Here is a 19,273-nt window from a genome sequence, read left to right on the forward strand (position 1 = left end):
GACTATCATAAATAAATAAAAATTAAAAAAAAAATTTTTTTAAATCAGTTCAGTATATCACAACTATCAAAAAATAAAATATAGTGCCAGAGGGCAGCCCCTGTGGCTCAGCAATTTAGGCCGCCTTCAGCCCAGGGAGTGATCCTGGAGACCTGGGATCGAGTCCCACGTCAGGCTCCCTGTGTGGAGCCTGCCTCTCTCTCTGTCTCTAATAAATAAATAAAATCTTAAAAAAAAAAAAAAGAAAAGAAAAGGAAAGGAAAGGAAAGGAAAGGAAAGGAAAGGAAAGGAAAGGAAAGAAAAGAAAAGAAACTAACTAGAATCTGATTAAAAAAAAAAAAATATATATATATATATATATAGGGTGCCAGAAGTCACGCTACTCCTAAAAGGGGTACATACCATGTTAACATAATGTGGTACTTCAATACCAGAAATAAATACTGACATGCCAATATTTTCTTTTTGTTCTATAACTCTAGTTACTAAGCTCAACAAATTCCTCCCGAAACCAGAGGCCTAGTTCTCACTGCCCAGCCTGTTGTTAATCTTCACAGCTGACTTAGCACCCCTCTACCTTCTGACAACCATATGTGCTAGGAACAGCCAAGTCTGACAGCAACCAGGAGCTTATGACCATGTCGACAGGATGGCTGTGCTTTCAAGCTTGCTTCTCCCAGGGACAGTTAGTTTTGCCTCCCTGTCAGAAACCATCATAACAGATCAACACGCCTTTACTGAATCTCGTGGGAGCTACAGAACTCCAAGACAAAGAGCCCAAATCCAAACATTTTATTGCTGAGAGACAACACCTAACCAGAATTTGAACAATTTCCATAGAAGACTGGAGAAGAAAGGAAGATGAAGAAATGGGATGCAGGAATAGAGAAGGTTCCACAGAGGAGCTGAGGTAGGCATCAGGGGGTATGGGCTCCCTGGCACGCAGGCCTCACATTGGTGCAGCCTCCAGGGCCTGTGCGGAGATGCCCCTGCTTCCAGCATACAGGCCCCAAGGAACTCTGGTGCCACTACCCCACCTCCTCTCTCCAAGACAAGTACAGAGTGAGGCAAGTGCTCTCCAACTCCCATGGCCCTGTTGGCTAACCCTGAGATGCTCACAGGTCCTGGTCCTCTTGTGTTAGGAGCTCTTTGGCCAAATCATGGAAAATCAAATCATGACTAGGGAGATCAAGAAAGCAGAATGGCTAAAGCAAACAGCATGGAACTCAGACTCAGCCTACCTGGGTTCAAAGTCTAACTTGTGTTTTAGATCCTTTTGCTCATCCCTGTAAAATGGGAGTCAATATTCTGATAATCCAGGAAGCCTGCCTCTAGTTATAGATATACAAGTAGCCATGGGTCACAGCATGATCAGGCCTTACAAGAACTTCACAGCCCTGCTGAACAGGTGATCACTGAAGCATGTCTGTGAAAAATGAGATCTTTCAGGTTCCTTAACTATTCAAAATAAGAACAAAAAACTCTTGCAAATCAATAAAATGTGGTCATGCCAACAGAAAAAAAATCAGCGAGAAACAATTTGTCAAATAACCTGTATATTTATCTAACCTCACTAATAATCAATGACATCAAAAATAAAATGGACAGGGACACCTGGGTGGTTCAGCAGTTGAGTGTCTGCCTTTGGCTCAGATGTGATCCCGGAGTCCCAGGATCGAGTCCCACATCAGGCTTCTTGCATGGAGCCTGCTTCTCCCTCTGCTTATGTCTCTGCCTCTCTCTGTCTCTCCCATAAATAAATAAAACCTTTAAAAATAAGTAAATAAATAAAATGGCCATAGAAGCCATTTTCTCACATCAAACTGAATAGATAAAAAGAACATTCACAGTGGACTGGACCAGGCTCAGAGAAAACCAATATGCTCATATAGTACTCATGCAAATGTAAATTACCACCACTTTATGAAAGGCAAGTTGGAAATATGTATTAAGAACCTTTAGGGGCACCTGGGTGGCTCAGTGGTTGAGCATCTGACTCTGGCTCAGGTAATGATCCTGGGGTCCTGGGGTTGAGTCCCATATCAGGTTCCCTGTGAGGAGACTGTATCTCTCTCTGCCTATGTCTCTGTCTCTCTCATGAATAAATAAAATCTTAAAAAAAAAAAAAAAAGCACCTTTAAATGGCTCACATCTCCTCTGATCTAGTCATTCCTTGGTGAGAAATATACCCAAAGTGAGTATCTAGAGAAATACCTCATTTACAGGAGGATGTTCATCATGCCATTATGAGAAGAAACCATTTACATGACGACCTACTTAACAAAGATAGGGAGGGCCGCCCGGGTGGCTCAGCGGTTTAGCGCCACCTTTAGCCCAGGGCATGATCCTGGAGACCCGGGATTGAGTCCCACGTTGGGCTCCCTGCATGGAGCCTGCTTTTTCCTCTGCCTGTGTCTCTGCCTCTCTCTCTCTGTGTCTCTCATAAATAAATAAATAAATAAAATCTTAAAAAAAAAAAAAAGATAGGGAAAACACCAAGCAGCCACAGAAAAAAAGATTACCAGGGCACAATATAAATGATAGCAGCAGTTACATTCTAGGTGGTAAAATTAAAGGTAATTTTAAATGTTTAAATATTTTCCCATCACCTCCACATTTTCCACCAAACAAGTATTGATTGCTTCCATACTTTAAAAATGCACCAAATGGATAGATCTAAGCTTCTCAACTCCTCTGTGCTGAGGTGCTGAGCCACCTTTGCTGGCTTCCCCCTAAATTCTCTGGCCTGGCTTTCAGGGCCTTCCCCCTGGGACCCCTAACTTATTCTTCGTCCATCTTTCCAGACGCACTCCTGTTCCTCCAGCTAAACTGTCACCACCCCCCATAAGCCCTTCCCCTGCCCTCACCCAGGCAGTGCTAAACAAGTCAGAATGATGAGCAAGCCCTAGAGTCCCACATGGATGACCATAGGAGACAATATGATATTCTTCAAAGTAACCAAAACCACCAGCCCCTGAGGTCAGCTTCCATATCTATACTGAACTCATCAAAGCTAAGACAGATTTGTGATGAATGAAGATGGAAATCCTGGGCTAACTTTCCCTGGAAAAAAAAGGGGGGGGGGCTGAAAAATCTCAAACCATCCTGGTTTTCCATCCCTTTCTTGATCCCCTAGATACCAAAATGTTTTTTCAACTTCATATAATGGCTCCTTCTTGTATTTTAGATTTTCTTTTATTAATACAGTATTTATTTGTCTTCCCTCTGTCAAATCCTGAGCCAACCACTTTCCCCAGGCTGCTTGTAGAGGTATAGAAAAAGGAACATACAGGGCGAGACACAGGATAAAGACCTATGGGAGATGAGACACAGCTCCTTCACATGGTGAAGATGACAAAGACCACCATCGGGCAAAAGAGCCCCATGGCCTCCGAGAGGGCAAAGCCCAGAATGGCGTAAAAGAAGAGCTACTGCTTCAGAGACAGATTCCTGACATGACCAATGATGAAATTCACAAACACAGTCCCAATTCCAGCCCCAGAGCCAGCCACCCCTACCGTGGCAGCCCCAGCCCCAATGAACTTGGCTGCTGTGTTGATGTCTCTTGAAATGGCTGTGGTTCAGAAGCTATGGCTGGGAATAAGTGAGGTCAGGGAACATGGGGCTGCCAAGCTGTCGAGGCTCTCATCTGTCAGTGTCTCCCGTTGCTTTTAACATCGCTGCAGACATTGATCGGCTCAACAGCTGAGAGGTGCTCCTGCCCAAGGGGTTGGAGACAAACTTTGCACAGGTGTACATTTTCAGGGGATGAGCAGTTGTGGCAGGAGAGCTGTTCCCAGTGCAGAGAAGACAGAGAGCTTGTATTTTGGGTATTTTAAAACCAATGAGAAATATAAGAGCCATGTGTTACAACACCAAAGCCCATTATCGAGGTAATTTTTCCTTGAGATCTAGGAAACAAGATATCTAACCAGTTTCAGGACTCAAGCAGGATCCTCTAGATTTATGAGATGTCACTTGTCTGATAAAAAGCCTCTAGGAAAGGCTGATATCTTTAGAAGAAATGGTTCTTTGACAGAAGTGCTCAAAATAGTTACTGTCCCAAAGTGTTTTCAACAGACCACTATGTGAAAATTGAAAATTCTCTGTACAGAATTCTCTGTGGAACAGACAGAAGATAGAAATGGCAACCGTTCAAGAGAAAACTGAGTCTGGCTGACATCCCTGTAAAAAAACAAAGCCTATGTGGCCCTTGCTCTCCCAAAACTATAGGGGGTGACAGACATCAGCCTCAACATGGCATAGACCAGACTGTAGTGGAAGATTCTATTTAAACTGGCCAGTAAAGGAGGTGTTTGGGCTTCCACAAACTACCCTCATATTCAAAGTAGGATGGGACACTACCCACCTATAGTTGAAGGGAATACAGAAGATTTATGATTTATGCCTTCAGAGGGAAGCCCCTGGAAAAACTGGCTAAAGGTGATCAGAATGCAGATTGGCTGGTCAGTCCCTCCGAGCCCACTTCCATATATGACATAACGGGACCATTTCTCAACTGATTATTTTTCCACCAATGACCTCTTGTTTAGACGACTATTATTATTTTGAAGCCTAAATTTATCAGTAACTGATTCATTTCTCCAAAGAGAACTGCCACATTACACTAAGAACCTAATCATGGCATCCTTGTTAGGCCCTTCAGGCAGCAAGAGAACCCTGCCAGGACTTGCACCACCTCTGGCAAGTGACTGTTTCAACATCTAGGGAATGTACATTTCTGTTGCAATGATGGAAAGAGGCTGCATGCGTGATAATAATTTTTATCTAAAGTCATCTTGTTGGGCACCTGGGTGGCTCAGCGGTTGAGCATCTGCCTTTGGCTCAGGGCGTGGTCCCGCAGTCCCAGGATCGAGTCCTACATCGGGCTTCCTGCATGGAGCCTGCTTCTCCCTCTGCCTGTGTCTCTGCTTCTCTCTGTGTGTCTCTCATGAATAAATAAATAAAATAAAGTCATCTTGTTAAGGCAGCATAATTGCTGGCTATCTTTAACAGGTCATTTCCATACAATTTCATAAGACTTAAGATCATCATTTTAGGGGCATCTGGCTGGCTCAATCGGTAGACCATGCAACTCTTGATCTTGGGGTTGTGAGTTTGAGCCTCATTTTGGGGGTAAAGATTACTTTAAAAAGTGGGGGTAGGGTGCCTGGGTGGCTCAGTAGGTTAAGTGTCCAGCTCTTGGTTTTGGCTCAGGTCATGATCTCAGGGTCTTGGGAGCTACTGGGATGCAGGGAGTTTTCTAGATATTATTCCTTTGTTTACTAGACATTTACAGACCACTCAGCAACAGATCCTCAAGGCCTGTGCCTTGAGGGTTCTTTCTCTAAGCCACAGGCAACTATCTGTGCTTGGTCCCCACCATTCTTTCCCATTCTCACACCTGCAAAACAGTCCCGCTTTTCTCCTTGTCTGGCTGTCAGTGACCTGGCTGAGGAGGTACCACCACCTCCACCACCAAAGGAGACCACAACTGGACTCTTCTACTCTCTGCCCTCATCTTCCCACAGCTTTGCTTCTGTGCAGTGGCTTTGTAGAATGCCTGCCAATTTTTCATAGGCATCTTCAGGCCTCTGAAGTACTCAAAGTTTCTGTCTTGTCTCAACATCTATCCTCTTTTTCTTCCATTGTAATAGGAACCCCAGGGCTCAGTCAAGCACATGGCCACCTAGAAAGGGCATTTCCCAGCTTCCCTTGCAGCCAGGCAAGGACATGTGACAGAGTTCTAGCCAATGGGGTAGATGCAAAAACCATGCATTTTCTAGGAGTCCTTACAGGAAAGGAACAGGCTTTTTCTCTCTCCTTCCCTTCTTCCTGTTTCCTGAAATATGGATGTGATAGCTGGAATTCCAGCAGCCATTCTGCACTAGGGGTGGAAGTCACACACTCAGGATGGTGGAACAGCAAGAGAGAAGGAACCTGAATCCTTGACACTGTGAAGGTGCTGGAATGCCCACCTCCAGACTTCTGTGTGAGGAAGAAGTGTACTTATACTTCTGTCTTGTTTCATCCACTATCATTTTTAGTTTTCAGTCACTTGCAGCTTAACAGGACAGCAACTAGTTTTTGGTATGGAAACATGATACTTCGTGGTAATGTTTAAAGAAATAGGTTATAAACACACACAAGTACTGGTTATTTCATAAGATAACGGGCTTTTTTTTTTTTTAAAGATTTTTTATTTTATTTACTCATGAGAGATACAGAGCGGGAGTGAGAGAGGCAGAGACACAGGCAGAGGGAGAAACAGGCTCCATGCAGGGAGCCCGACGTGGGACTCGATCCCAGATCTCCAGGATCACACCCTGGGCTATAGGCGGCGCTAAACCTCTGCGCCACCCGGGCTGCCCAACAGGGGCTTAAAAGTATCATAAAAGCTTAGCAAAATCCATAAAATGGGAAATATATAAAGGTTTACTGTTCGGAAAAACTTAGGTCCTATCACCTTCTGAGATACCATCTTTCATGAAGGAATTTTTGGACCATTGTGTGGGAAATAATGTTGGCCAGGTAAAACCTTGTCTGCTCCTTCCACTTGACCTCTCCATGGTATTCAACACAGCTTTTCTTTCTTCTCAAACACTTGTTATTTCAGAATTTGGTCTCACACCATCCTCTTCTGACTCTTCCTTGGTCTCCTACCCAGTGTCCTCCCCTCCATCAGCCAATTCCAATCAAACACAGGCACTTATCATGGTCAAGTGTCAGCTCTTGTCCTTCTTAATGTAAAGAAGCCCAGAATTCAGAGGTGCCATGAGTCAGGAGGAACCATGTTTATCCTTCACCCCAAACACGGAACAACAAAAGTGTTGCAATGAGTTGCTTCTAATGTAAGATCAGCTCAGTCTCTCAAAACTGAAAACTTCCTGTTGATGAAAGCAGACAGAGAGCATGCCTCATATCCCCCTGATAATGAATGTCAATAAGCACAGTAAGGAATAAAACCATGATCTTTTAGGCAGAAATAATAGGGACAGGGACCAACCACAGATGAGATTTCAACAAATTTCTGGATAACAAAGTAGACTAAAGAACTAAGATGGAGGGGATCCCTGGGTGGCGCAGCGGTTTGGCGCCTGCCTTTGGCCCAGGGCGCGATCTTGGAGACCCGGGATCGAATCCCACATCGGGCTCCCGGTGCATGGAGCCTGCTTCTCCCTCTGCCTGTGTCTCCGCCTCTCTCTCTTTCTCTCTCTGTGACTATCATAAATAAATAAAAAAAAAATTAAAAAAAAAAAAAAGAACTAAGATGGAGGAAATAAAACAGAAAGTGTAGCCAAGAGTATATACTTGAAGAAGGCTCCAGAGAAAGTAAAGCCCTCTGTCCTCTGCTACCCCCTGGAGTTGTCTCTGGACTGAGATCTGATATATGAGATGTGGATGAGATTTAGGAGGTTCAGCTCCCTATCCACTCAACCTAAAATGAAGCCTATCAAGCACCAGGTCCCATCTAAGCACAAAGAGGTCTCAGACAAATTCCCAGTCAGGAGAAAGGCAAGGCAAGACACTGCTACTCATTCTTTCCTTGTCCAAACGGGAAAGCTTATTTGGGTTATCCTGCCCCCTCCATCCTGTCCCTCATCCACAATTGTCCTTGAAGAGGAGAGGGACAGAAGATAATCTTTAGTACATAGTCCCCTGATTCAGTAAGACTACTGGACATCAAATTGTAATACAAAACCCTGGGCCACCTACAAGGACTTGCAACTAAATAGGCTTGGTGTCACCTGCCTTGGGAGGAAGTGATGTGTTCTGCAGACCAGAAGAAAAGACTGGATTAAGCAAACACACCCTACAAACCCTCCCCAGTTAGTGTTTTCCTGGGAAGACACACACAGATTGTTAAAATGCAAACTTCGTAAAATGCACGTTTCTCAACGTGTTTTTAGTCAATGTTTACATAGGAAGCATCTGTGTCTCAAAAATCCATTTGACATTTTTTTTACAGACTTACTTATTTTTAGGAAGAGAGAGTGAAAGATGTTTGGGGGGAGGGGCAGAGAGAGGAGGATAGAGAGTCCCAAGCAGACTCGCCACTGAGCATGGAGCCAAACATGTGGCTTGACCTCATGACCGTGAGATCACAACCTGAGCCAAAATCAAGAGATACTTAACTGACTGAGCCAGCCAGAGATCCCCATTTGACATTCTAAACAAAACAGTGAGTGGGGAAATTTTTGAGTTACATTTCAAACAACAGTGGGAGGAGGTCAGAATCATTAGATTTCAAATCATTAGTCAAAATTCAAAAGGAATGTACAGTCTCTAAAATTACTGGTATTTGAGAGTCACATTGGCAACATATGTTTTATGAACATATGATAAGAGGCTTTATTTTAGAGAATAAAAAAGATCTGATGTCTTATAGCACCGTACAAAGAAATTTTTAATGTAACAATCAGGGGTGTAATAAAACTATATTCTGTAGTTTTTTTCATCCTAAAGCATGGTCTACAAGAAGATGAAAGCTTGCCAGTTCAGGAAGCTCTACTACAACACCAAGCAAAGGCGACTGGGTTACCCAGTCTGACGATCCACCTGATAATGGATCCCATTATTAGGGTGACCATATAAAGTATCCTCCAAATTGGGACATTAGAGATCAAAGGAGAGTATCACCCACCTAATCCACATCCATTGGCAATGACTGCTTCAACCTTTCTCCTCCTTGGTGAATAACACAGTTCATTAGAGCTGCAGGTCTTGCCATTTTTTTTTTTTTTTTTTTTTTTTTTAAATCTCAAGACCTGGGCAGCCCCAGTGGCCCAGCAGTTTAGCGCCACCTTCAGCCCAGGGTGTGATCCTGGAGACCCAGGATCGAATCCGACGTCGGGCTCCCTGCATGGAACCTGCTTCTCCCTCTACCTGTGTCTCTGCCTCTCTCTCTCTGTCTCTCGAATAAATAAATAAAACCTTTAAAAATAAATAAGTAAATAAATGTCAAGACCTCTTTACACTCTTAATTATTGAAGACAAGAGTGGTCTATGTAGATTACATCAATCAATACTTGCCATTATTAGATATTAAAACAGAAATTCCCAGAATACACAAGTGTGGTAGTTCCTCAGGAAATTAAACATAAAATTACCATATGATCCAGCAATTCCACTTTGGGGTCCATGCCCAAAATAACTGAAAGCACAGATCCCAACAGATATTTGTACACCCATGTTCATGGCAGCACTATTCACAATTTGGGTCATTTGCAGGTTGTGGCTACTATAGAGAACACTGCTTTCAATATTCTATAACTTGTTTTCTAGTGACCATTATGAACATTGTGTACAGATTTCTATCAGGTAATCACCTATGAATGTTCATAGGATTTGTGTAAAGTAGGTTTTATTTTCTGTTAAGATTTTATTTGAGAGGGATCCCTGGGTGGCGCAGTGGTTTAGCGCCTGTCTTTGGCCCAGGGCGCGATCCTGGAGACCCGGGATCGAGTCCCACGTCGGGCTCCTGGTGCATGGAGCCTGCTTCTCCCTCTGCCTGTGTCTCTGCTTCTTTCTCTCTCTCTCTCTGTGTGTGACTATTATAAATAAATAAAAATAAAAATAAAAATAAAATAAAAAAGATTTTGAGAGAAAGAGTGCACACATGAGGGGGTAGGGGAGAACAGATAGAAAGGGAAAGAGAATCTCAAGCAGACTCCAAGCTGAGCACAGAACTCAGCCCAACAGGGGGCTCAATCTCACGACCCTGATCATGATCTGAACTGAAAGCAAGAGTTGGACACCCAAAGGATGGAGACACTGACACCCCTATACACAGCCTTCAGTAAATATTTACCAAACAGTTTTCCAGAGTGGTAATACCAGTTCATACTCCCACAAACAGTATGTGAACTCCATATATTTGCTATCTCTTAGTATTTTCAGTCTTCTGAATCTTAGCCATGCTGGTGAGTGTACAGTGGAATCTCACTGGAGGTTTTAATTTTCACTTCTCAAAAAAAAATTTTTTTTTCACTTCTCTAATGACTAATGATGTCAAGCACATTTTCATATATTTATTGACCATTTGAAGAGCACATTTTTTTAGTTCTCTTTTTCATATATTTAGTTTGTAGGCTTTCCATAGATTCTGGATATCAGTCTTATGTCAAATATATTTTTTATTATCTTCTCATCTGTAGACTTCTTCATTTAGTTCAAAAAACATAAGTTCTTGATTTTAATTTAGCTCTATTTACCAATGGTTTCCTTTATAGTTAGCATTTTTATTAAGAGTTCTTAAATATCACTATACCATTATCACACCTATAAAAATTAACAATTCCTTCACATTAAATCTCCAGGATTTGGGCAGCCCTGGTGGCTCAGCAGTTTGGTGCTGCCTTTGGCCCAGGGCCTGATCCTGGAGACCTGGAATCGAGTCCCAGGATTGAGTCCCACCTCAGGCTCCCTGCATGGAGCCTGCTTCTCCCTCTGCCTGTGTCTCTGCCTCTCTCTCTCTTTCTCTGTGTCTCTCATGAGTAAATGGATGGAATATTAAAATCAATCAATCAATCTCCAGGATTTGAATTTATCCAAAATTTTCTAGTTTTTTTCTTTTCATAGCAGTTTGAATGAGGACCCAAATAAGGTCCAGAAATCATTAATACACCTTATATCTTTTAATGTGCAAGTTTTATATCTCTTGCTCCCCCTTTTTTTATAGTGGGGCAAGATGTCTCCTTGTCATGTGTTTTCTAAAGTACTGGACAATTTGAAAGGTGCAAAGTGTACGCTGTGAATTCCCCCTCCCTCCTCCCCAGTGCTCCACAGAGGCAGCCTCTTGAGCCAAGTTGCAGTGCTCATGAGTGCCTCCTGTTGGTGCAGGACCTGATATGTCCTTCCAAAGTTAGACATCTATTGTTACCTTTTGGCAGCAAGTCATTTGTATTAGGGTCTTGCAGGGCCAGCCTAGGGCTCCTCTGTGATGACTCTACTGTGTTTTTGAAAGAGCTGTTGAGATGTGGGATTTTCTTTTCTTTTTTTTTTTTTAAGATTTTATTTATTTATTCATGAGAGACAGAGAGAGAGAGAGAGAGGCACAGACACAGGCAGAGGAAGAAGCAGGCTCCATGCAGGGAGCCCGACATGGGGCTCAATCTTGGGTCTCCAGGATCACGCCCTGAGCTGAAGGCAGCGCTAAACCGCTGAGCCACCCAGGCTGCCCAAGATGTGGGGTTTTCTGGCAATAGTCTTTGCTCCTGGGTCCCTGACATTGAGGGGATTTCTGTCATGGACTCCAGATTCTTTTTTTTTTTTTTTTTTTTAAGATTTTATTTATTTATTCATAGAGATGCGGAGAGAGAGAGGCAGAGACAGAGGCAGAGGGAGAAGCAGGCTCCATGCAGAGAGCCTGATGTGGGACTCGATCCAGGGTCTCCAGGATCACGCCCTGGGCTGCAGGCGGCGCTAAACCGCTGCGCCACCAGGGCTGCCCGACTCCAGATTCTTTAGTGGGCGATTCTCAGAGCCTCCTCCCCACAATCTGTGTCCTGCTAGTCCTGGTGGTTTCATGACATCCAGGACATTCCTTGGTGCATATCCCTCAATCAGTGACTATCTCAAATCTGACTTCTCTTGCTCTAGACATTGACCCTCCTGTCTCTGCAAGTAGAATCAGATCTCTAAGTTGCTTTAGCTTTAGAGTACATTGTTCTCTATGTCTTCTCTCTCATCCCGTCCAGGTCACAGATTCTAGCCAGGTGTTACCTGTATTCCTTATCTGTTGCTCCTGAATATTTCACGTGTTCAGCACTATTGTGAAATCTTCTAATTGAGTACCATCCCTTTAGGATTTGTACCTAGTCACCTCTAGTCCATCTGTCCTTTCTATCTGCTAACAGCTCTGAAACCACCCTATAAATGATAAGGAAAAAAAGAAAAAAAGAATTCTGGACATAGAAGACAATACAGTCTTCTCTCTTAACCAGTCTCTCCTCTTGTTTGGTGCCCCTGTGGTGTCAATCTTGGCTCCTGCTATTTCCAACTCCTGAGTTGTGCTCTTTGTCTGTCACCCCTCTCCCTACCTCTACTTATTTAAATCTTATTTTCTCAAAATCTGTTTTAGCTCTTCTCCATCTCATTATTTCATCAGGCATATATTTATTGTAGAAATCACAGAAATGTATACATATGAGAATGAAATCCACCTATAATCCCATCATGCAGAGCTGTTCAAATGCATGCGGCTGCACCTGACTGTAATAGCAGTTACCACATATGATCTGATAGCTTGCCTTTTTACGCTGTCAGAAGCATATTCTCCACATCATTAAGGTTCGTTCTTCATAAACAGTATTTCAAACTTTTTCTTATTACGAAGAAACAGGTGAAAATAAAAGATATTCATTGTAGAAGCACCAAAAAGAAAAGAAATCACCTTAAGCCTGACATTGAGAGATAACCACTGTCATTGATGTTTTGGTGTGTAGCCTTTCTTTTTATATGCACTGCACAGTCCTGTACTATGTATACTACTGTTTTAGAACTCATTTTTTACTTAAGAATATGCTCTAAACATTGTTCAAATCTGTAAACATTTAACCACCATCATTTTTAATGGCTATGTGTCGTTTCATTGTGTGGCTGTGCCTTAACTTATTGAATCAATCAGGGTTTTTTTGTTTTTTTTTTTTTCAATCAGGGTTTTAAGTTGTTTTAAATTTTTTGCTATTATAAGCAAGCTGCAGGAAATACCCTTGTTAAAACAAAACAAAATGCAAAAACCCCTTTCTGCACATGGTGTTCTTAGAGAAATTCTATGTTTAGAACTGCTGATTTTAAGAAGGGATGTACATTGTCTAAACTTTTGATACAATTAATGTATTTCCTTCCTGCAGTAAATTTGTAGCCACCCTAACTGCATGAGAGTGTCTATCTTTGTGGTTTCTCCTCCCCCACAAAGACATATTGAGTATTCACTTGTTTCCTGATCTTAGAAGAGGCATTACAGCCTAGTAGTTACAAGCACAGACTCCTAGTTGGACTAGTTGGTTTATAACCTGGCTCCCCCCAATAATTTGCCTCAGTTTTCTCTTCTGAATAATGAGGCTTAGGATGAAGTTATTCTGAGGCATTATTATGTTTTTTGCATAGGAACTGTATCTTTGAGTAACCAAATAGTTGATTAGAAGTTTTACATTTCTTTCTTTTTTTAAAAAGATTTTAGGGGCAGCCCGGGTGGCTCAGCGGTTTAGCGCTGCCTTCAGCCCGGGGCATGATCCTGGAGACCTGGGATCGAGTCCCACGTCGGGCTCCCTGCATGGAGCCTGCTTCTCCTGCCTGTGTGTGTGTGTGTGTGTCTTTCTCTGTCTCATGAATAAATAAAATCTTTTAAAAATAAAAAAAAGATTTTATTATTTATTCATGAGAAACACAGGGAGGCAGAGACCTAGGCAGAGGGAGAAGCAGACTCCCTGCAGGGAACCTGGTACGGGACTCGATCCCAGGACCCTGGGATCACTAACCTGAGCCAAAGACAGATATTCAACCTCTGATCCACCCTGGTGCCCCTAGAAGTGTTTCCTTATTGAACAAATGGAAAAAGAGTGATACAATATTAATATATTCAACTCCCCAGGGAATTGATAGAATGAGACCATAACCATCAATGCTACCATCAGACAGCCAGATATCATGTATCTCCTGATGGAAGTACACAATACAACCAATGGAGCAGTCTTGTCCAAAAATCATACCTGAGCCTGAACAAGATGTCCGTTTTATGTACTAGTTTACAGGAAATTCAAGGGACAGGAAAACACATTGAAAAATATCACTGGACAAATGACAGGAGGGTCAATGTCTAGAGCAAGAGAAGTCAGATTTGAGATAGTCACTGATTGAGGGATATGCACCAAGGAATGTCCTGGATGTCATGAAACCACCAGGACTAGCAGGACACAGATTGTGGGGAGGAGGCTCTGAGAATCGCCCACTAAAGAATCTGGAGTCGGGCAGCCCTGGTGGCGCAGCGGTTTAGCGCCGCCTGCAGCCCAGGGCGTGATCCTGGAGACCCTGGATCGAGTCCCACATCAGGCTCTCTGCATGGAGCCTGCTTCTCCCTCTGCCTCTGTCTCTGCCTCTCTCTCTCCGCATCTCTATGAATAAATAAATAAAATCTTTAAAAAAAAAAAAAAAAAAGAATCTGGAGTCCATGACAGAAATCCCCTCAATGTCAGGGACCCAGGAGCAAAGACTATTGCCAGAAAACCCCACATCTTGGGCAGCCCGGGTGGCTCAGCGGTTTAGCGCTGCCTTCAGCTCAGGGCGTGATCCTGGAGACCCAAGATTGAGCCCCATGTCGGGCTCCCTGCATGGAGCCTGCTTCTTCCTCTGCCTGTGTCTGTGCCTCTCTCTCTCTCTCTCTCTGTCTCTCATGAATAAATAAATAAAATCTTAAAAAAAAAAAAAGAAAGAAAAGAAAATCCCACATCTCAACAGCTCTTTCAAAAACACAGCAGAGGGATCCCTGGGTGGTGCAGCGGTTTAGCGCCTGCCTTTGGCCCAGGGCGTGATCCTGGAGACTCGGGATCGAATCCCACGTCCGGCTCCCGGTGCATGGAGCCTGCTTCTCCCTCTGCCTGTGTCTCTGCCTCTCTCTCTCTCTCTGTGACTATCATAAATGAATAAAAAAATTAAAACACAGCAGAGTCATCACAGAGGAGCCCTAGGCTGGCCCTGCAAGACCCTAATACAAATGACTTGCTGCCAAAAGGTAACAATAGATGTCTAACTTTGGAAGGACATATCAGGTCCTGCACCAACAAGAGGCACTCATGAGCACTGCAACTTGGCTCAAGAGGCTGCCTCTGTGGAGCACTGGGGAGGAGGGAAGGGGTAATTCACAGCATACACTTTGCACCTTTCAAATTCTGAACCATGCACTGCCTAGTCAAAATGACACAATAAAGTTTAACTTTCTTGAAAAGGTCACTCAACTTGGTGGGCCCTATGCCATCCCTACTGTTGGGGCAAAGAGCATGAGAACAAAGATTGGGGACTGGACCGGCAAGCTGCCTAATGGAACCAGCCTACCATTGCTGGCACTGCACCACCCTGCCACCAGGCTTGTAAGGCAAGAACTCTGCCCAACACCAAGAGCAACTTGGTATTTTTCCAAGAAGACTCTGGCAAAAACACTAATCAAGAGTCAGGGTCTCTATGTCTCTTTCACAAATCAGAAGCAGTATAGCACATGAAAGTCTCTGCTTTCTCATGCCCAGTAGCCTCCAGCACCAGTCAGGAAAGTCGGGGAGGCTGTCACAGCACAGGAAATAAGAAACCGTGTGCAGGAGAGTTACTCTGCAAGCCTACTAGAAATGCAAACAAGTTTAATATACTCCACTGGTATAGATCTGAGAACAGAAGAAGAATGCACAGATCAGAAACACAAGAGTCCTCTTAGCAGCAGTTTTGCTTTTCAAGGTCAACCAGGGTCTGGAAGCAGGTGATCCTCCTGAGATATCCTCAAAAGGTCACAGTGCCTATGTAATTGACCTCACATCATCTCATCACATAAGCATTTCACCATCTCACATCACAAGAAGGGTGAGTACAGAACAATATTTTGAGAGAGAGAACACACTCACATAACTTTTATTATAGGATATGGTTGCAATTATTCTATTTTAATATTGTTAATCTCTTACTGTGCTAATGTACAAATTAAGCTTTTTCATAGGTTTATGTATTTTAAAGATTTTATTTATTTATTTATGAGAGACACAGATAGAGAGGCTGAGATATAGGCAGAGGCAGAAGCAGGCTCCATGCAGGGAGCCCGATGTGGGACTTGATCCCAGAACTCCAGGATCACCCCCTGAGCCAACGCAGATGCTTAACCGCTGAGCCACCCAGGCGTCCCAGGTTTATGTATGTATAGGAAAAAAAAACACAGTAGAGCTAGGATTCAGTAGTGATCTGCAGTTGCAGGCATCCACTGGGGTCTTGGAACAAATCCTCTACAGATAAGGGATGGGAGGTGGTACTGTATTGATGTTCACATTCTTTCAAACACTTTATTTTTTTAGACTTTATTTATTTATTCATGACAGATACAGAGAGACAGAGGCAGAGACATAGGCAGAGGGAGAAGCAGGCTCCATGTGGGGAGCCCGATACAGGACTCAATCCCGGAACCCCAGGGTCATGCCCTGAGCTAAGGCAGACGCTCAACCACGGGCCACTCACACATCCCTCTTTCAAATACTTTAAAGGATAATTATTTGCATCCTTTTGCAACATGAAATTAGTTACAAGATTCATTTTTGTGCATTTAGTTCTATTTCTTCAAATCAATGGAGAAAGAATGGAATATTTGAAGCCAAAACTGGTATAAAATCCTGAACATTTTCTTATGAACACAGACACCAGCCCTTCTTCAGAGCTAAAGGGACTGTATACAGCAGACACAGGATTCAGTGAAGGTTCTAAGGAGAAGGTATGCTGAATACTGAGTGACTGATTACTGCTGGAACAAACAATTCTGATATTAAAAGTCATCCGGAAAGCAACCTCATACGCAGCTCAGTGTGAGGAGCCCACACCACACTGGGACTTTCTTTCAAGGATACTCGAATGGTGGCCCTCAGGGATGGAGACTCCAAAATACATAAACCACCAGTACCTGGGAAAATTGGACCTAATCAGCTTTTTCTGCCAATTTTTTTCCCCTCAGAATCTCCACATTTACTGACAACTTGCACATATACATGTGCACACAAATTTTGAACACCTTTGCTATTTTTCTGATTTTTGTAGCCACATAAGAAAAATAGGTGATATGTGGGCATGCTTTTAAAGTCTGTAAATTAATTCTGTACCTTTGCAGGCAGCATTATGCAACATAATGAGAAAAAAAATAGTTAGGAAACCTTCATACCCTATGACCCATATCTCCCTCCAAGGAGCTGTGTGACCTTGAGCAAAGAAACTCTCTGGGATATGGTATCCTCCTCTATCAAATAATGACCTCTAAGACCCTTCTAGTTCTAATAACCAATGAGAACAATTTAACATTTTTAAAAGATACAAATTCTTCCAATGAAATATCACAAATGTGTACAAACACAAAACATCTCAAACCAAATCAGTTTTTAAAAAAATATTTTATTTTTAAGTAATCTCTACACCCAACATGGGGCTCAAATTTATAATCCCAAAATCAAGAGTTACATGCTCTACCAAGTGAACCAGCCAGGCACCCCCAAAATTAGCTTTTTAAAAAACCTAATGAATAAAAAAGCCTAATTTTAAGTAGTCACAAAATGAGAGTTGAGTTTATAAAATTATACACTTTAAAAAACTAAAATAAAATTATACACCATGATCAACATAAATAAGAAACTTAAAATGGTGGATTATGTAGAAAATCTTGTAATTTCTCTCCCTATTTAAGAACCATAGCCAAGGTTTACTAATTTTTCGATACCTGAAGTATTTCTCAATATAAAAACAAAAGAGTTGAAATAGAGCATTTCTCCTATATCTGTAGTTTTATAGCTCTTAAACTAAGATTTCATTATTTCAGTAATTTACTCTTAAAAATCAGAAAAACATTTTTAATTATTCACCACTATCCTAAAATAGATTATCACCAGTGCAATAAAGGGAAGATAATTGTGTATGGCAATGCTACTTCTATCTGTGTTTTGGAACACTAAAAAATTTGGCCTGAAAACATACATCACAGAGTGCAAGCCCTGTCTATAACACTTTCCTTAAAAAGTGATGAATAGGGAAAGACTATTCCAAACATTCATAACTTGGTGATTTAATCCTCTTACAAGAGTGGAAGGTGAGGGGCACTTGGGTGGCTCAGTGGTTGGGTGTCTGCCTTCGGCTCAGGGCATGCTCCTGGGGTCGAGTCCTGCATCAGGCTTACAGCAGGGAGCCTGCTTCTCCCTCTGCCTATGTCTCTGCCTCTGTCTCTCATGAATAAATAAATCTTAAAAAAAAAAAAAAAAAGAGAGAGAGAGAGAAGGTGAATGTGATTTTTTTCTATAAGAACCCTAGGTGGCTTGGGATCCCTGGGTGGCTCAGCAGTTTAGCGCCTGCCTTTGGCCCAGGGCACAATCCTGGAGTCCTGGGATCGAGTCCCGCGTCGGGGTCCCGGCATGGAGCCTGCTTCTCCCTCCTCCTGTGTCTCTGCCTCTCTCTATGTCTATCATAAATAAATAAATCTTAAAAAAAAAAAAAAAAAAAAAACTTTATTTCAGCCAGAAACAGTCTTAGCTAATACACCATCACAATGTGATGGCTTCTGCCCTATTTAACATTCATATTAATTTAAACCACAGGAGTATCCTCTGAAACACATGCTATCCTATCACCTCCATTTTAGGGATAGACAAACGGAGGCTTTTATACAAGTGCCTTGCTCAAAGTTACACAGCTGGTAAGTGGCACAGTCCCTGCACCTAACGACCACCTCCAGTTAAAAAAATTTTTTTTTTCCCTGTTAAAATTTAAACTCCTCTTTCTAAACAATGTCATTATTTCCTTCCCAGGCTGGTCTATCTATCTACAAAGGAAGCCTTGAGACGAGCAGAGCTCTAATTTAAGTAGCACTCCAGCACCTAAATACAGCAGAGCCTTCACTGTAACCTCCAAAACAGTCTCCTGAAATGCCAACCCAGACATAAATTTTAAGATGCCGATCTTTTGGCCCATGTTTCATCCTTTTCTGTCCTAACCTCCATTGGAAAAACATGGTTGGGCAGAAGGAGGATCATTCTCAAAGCTTAAATTCCAAGCTTCTTAAATTTGGCAACAATACTGTGCTTTGGGACTTTAAAATTATAAGCACGGTTCCCAGAGGAAAACATTTCCTTTATTAGCAATTGGCTTTGAAAATTCCATTCTAGGATGCTAAATATAACAAAATACCTTCTGACTTCTAATAAACACATTCTCCAGACTATTTTGAAACTAATGATTGTCTGCTTATTTACAAAACAATTTTGCCACAACCATTAAGCAAATGGAACATTTTAAAGAATCCTTCAAGTTTGTTCCAGTTCTTCTAATGAACTGACCTGATAATATTTTCTGAATTTTTCTATGAAAGAAGAAAGTTCTCATTTCACGATTCATTTTTTTTTTTAAGATTTTATTTATTTATTCATGAGAAACACGGAGAGGGGCAGAGACCTAGCCAGAGGGAGAAGCAGGCTCCATGCAGGAAGCCCAATGTGGGACTCAATTTGGAGACTCCAGGATCACGACCTAAGCCGAAGGCGGATGCTCAACAGCTGAG

The 19,273-nt window shown here is 42.4% G+C and overlaps 1 protein-coding gene and 1 pseudogene across 2 annotated transcripts in view; both read right to left on the reverse strand.

Moving 5' to 3' along the window:
* Positions 1 to 19,273, reverse strand: part of CDS2 (CDP-diacylglycerol synthase 2) — a 62,385-nt gene that overhangs the window by 40,267 nt on the left and 2,845 nt on the right. The window lies entirely within an intron of this gene.
* LOC144298806 (ATP synthase F(0) complex subunit C2, mitochondrial pseudogene) lies at positions 3,175 to 4,027 on the reverse strand (annotated as a pseudogene).

This window comes from Canis aureus, chromosome 26 (genome assembly GCF_053574225.1).
Source record: "Canis aureus isolate CA01 chromosome 26, VMU_Caureus_v.1.0, whole genome shotgun sequence".
Classification (NCBI taxonomy): Eukaryota; Metazoa; Chordata; class Mammalia; order Carnivora; family Canidae; genus Canis; species Canis aureus.